Source organism: Grammomys surdaster, unplaced genomic scaffold (assembly GCF_004785775.1).
Source record: "Grammomys surdaster isolate TR1022 unplaced genomic scaffold, NIH_TR_1.0 61, whole genome shotgun sequence".
NCBI lineage: Eukaryota > Metazoa > Chordata > Mammalia > Rodentia > Muridae > Grammomys > Grammomys surdaster.
The window spans coordinates 3,568,684-3,571,841 of NW_021604563.1; the positions used below are offsets into that span (position 1 = coordinate 3,568,684).

Genomic DNA, 3,158 nt, shown 5'->3' on the forward strand with positions numbered 1-3,158 from the left:
AGAATCAAGGTAAATATTGTAAATAATTGGCAGATAAGTAATTGGGCATCATACCACAAGAGTTTCCCATATGGGTACTCCCATTCAAATGATCAGTCATAGGAGTTTTAAGGCAGAAGAAAAATGATTTATTAACTACATGTGTCGAGTAGTAACTTCAGTAGTATGATGAAGGCTGAGAGGATATAAAAACTCATGATTAGAATTAAAGTGAACTAATAACTAACCATAAGGACCTGAATTATGGCACTGTGGCAATTTAATGATGTCCCCATAGTCTCAAGGATTTCAATACTTTGTCCCCAACTGGAAACCCCATATGGGGAGATTTAGGAGGTATAACCTTGCAAGAAATGTATCACTGTCACGGGAGGCAGGTTTTGAGAGCCTGAAGACTTGTTCCATTCCCTCTTCACTTACAATTTGTCATTGAAGGCCCACACCATCCCCGAGCCCAGCCCGGGAGTCGAGTGGGAGTCGGCCGGCTGGGCGCGGGCAGCTCCGGGAGCCCGCGGTGGGAGCACACTGCAGCCAGGAGCCCGGGAGGGGCTGCGCCGCCAGCGTCTGAACTAGGATGTCCCGACATGAAGGTGTCAGCTGTGATGCATGTTTAAAAGGAAATTTTCGAGGTCGCAGATATAAGTGTTTAATTTGCTACGACTATGATCTTTGTGCATCTTGTTATGAAAGCGGGCAATGACAACAAGGCATACAACTGACCACCCGATGCAGTGCATATTAACAAGGGTAGGCTTTGATTTGTACTATGGTGGGGAAGCTTTCTCTGTAGAGCAGCCACAGTCTTTTACTTGTCCCTATTGTGGAAAAATGGGCTACACGAAAACATCTCTTCAAGAACACGTTACTTCTGAACATGCAGAAACATCAACAGAAATGTTTTGTCCCATATGTGCAGCGTTACCTGGAGGCGATCCTAATCATGTCACAGATGACTTTGCAGCTCATCTGACACTTGAACACAGAGCCCCTAGAGATTTAGATGAATCGAGTGGTGTTCGACCTGTACGTAGAATGTTTCACCCTGATCGGTGGTTAGGAGGCCCTCATGCTCGTAGATCAAACATACACTTTACTAGCAGTTCTACTGGTGGACTCTCTTCTTCTCAGAGTTCATACTCTCCAAGCAGTAGGGAAGCTATGGATCCTATAGCTGAGGTGCTATCTCATTTATCAGGAGTGAGACGTTCTGCAGGAGGACAGCTTAACTCTTCAGGCCCTTCCACTTCTCAGTTGCAACAACTGCAGATGCAGTTGCAGCTTGAGCGGCAGCATGCGCAGGCAGCTCGGCAACAACTGGAGACTGCTCGCAACACAAGTCGGCGCACTTACACAAGCAGTGTCACCACTACGATCACACAGGCCACGGCCACAGCCAACACAGCCAACACAGAGAACAGCCCGCAGGCCCTCCACAGCTCCCAGTTCCTGTTAACAAGGTTGAATGATCCCAAAATGTCTGAAGCAGAGCGCCAGTCCATGGAAAGCGAGAGTTCAAACCGCAGCCTGTTTGTCCATGAGCTCCTTCTGTCCACATTAGTGCATGAAGAGAGCTCATCCTCAGATGAGGATGATGGGGGGGGGGAGATGGCAGATTTTGGTGCTATGGGCTGTGTAGATATTATGCCTTTAGATGTTGCTTTAGAAAACCTAAATTTAAAAGAGAGTAATAAAGGAAATGAGCCTCCACCACCTCCTCTTTGATGACTTCCCCACTCGCAGACAATGTCCTCTGTGCTGTATTTGCCAATGAAAGTGGACAACAGCTATACTGGGTTTGTGTGGTGATTGTAATTTCAGGTCTGTCACTCTTGTTACATTGTGTACATTCAAAAGGAAGGGAGAAATATATATGATAATCATTTCCACTTAACTAATTTTTACTTCTAGCAGGTAAATGTAGGTAGCAGTGCAGGGTGATCTCTGCTTCCTGTACCTTGACATGCAAAAGGCTCTCCTAATACTCCACATTCAAACTGAAGAGGAAAATTGAAATCTCTAATGAAGCTGCTGTGTGTATTTATGAATATTAATGAATAAAAACTGCTTGGATGGTTTACCTAAAAAAAAAAAAGCAACAATTTGTCATTGAAGATATGAGCTCCTAGATTGTTTGTCAAGCTGTTATACCTGTAGCCTCTGCTCTGCAATCAAGGACTCTAAACTGCTGGAACCATAAGCCCAAGTAAATGCTTTATTCTAAAAGGTGCCTTAGTCATAATGTTTTATCACAGAAGTAGAAAAGTAATTTAGGGACTGTCAGAGAGAAATAGAATAAAGGCTTATTAAAATATTTTAGAAAGAATGAATAGAACTGGACAACTAATTAGATGCAGGTAATAATAGGAGTCAATGAAGGGTTCAAGCTATAGTTTGAATTACCACTTGGAAATCTGTGTAATATACTAACAGAAATGATGGACTCAAATCTGTCTACAGAGACAGAATTTATAGTCATACATGATTAGTTTAAGTTGGCACTAGAAAATCTAGGTGAAGATTTGCACAATAAGTTGGAGGTAAACTTTTATGAATTTCATCTCAAGAATCTCAAGGCAGTAGATAAAATTGTAGAAAAATATGACATTTCTCAAGGAAAGCATCCACTGTGAAATGAGGATTGACCAAGAGTAACATCTGGCAAGACAATGAAGACTAAGTAGAAGGTAGGATAAAGAAAGGAAACAGGAACATAGCAGGCAAGATTTACCTAGGTACTAGGGAAATAAAGTTTGAAGAAAGACAGAACAAGATCCATGGAAGAAAGAAAGTTTAACAAATTCAGATGTTAATGATGATTTGAAAAAGAACAAGAAGTGCATTTGGCTTAGTAGGTTAAAAAATACAAAAACAAACAAGCAAACAAACAAAGAAACCTTACCTCCCATGGATGGAGTGAAGTGGAAATTTCTGGTTTCTTTAGAGACTCAGATCATAAGAATATTTTGCTGGAGCATAGATAGGTGAGAGGATGTTTTGACGCAGACTCATGAAAGGATGCATGATGTTTAGAAAGAATATAAATATGACCACAGACTGTGTCATGGCATAAGGCTTGTGTTTTGGTACCACTTTGCTAGTCTCAGCTGACGGTGCTTTGTCACTGGTTGGCCTTGCACCACATTGCTGATCTTTGCTTG

The 3,158-nt window shown here is 42.0% G+C and overlaps 1 pseudogene; it reads left to right on the top strand.

Annotated features, from left to right (window-relative positions):
* Window positions 1-574: 574 nt before the first annotated feature.
* LOC114640270 lies at window positions 575-1,722 on the top strand (annotated as a pseudogene).
* Window positions 1,723-3,158: the final 1,436 nt, after the last annotated feature.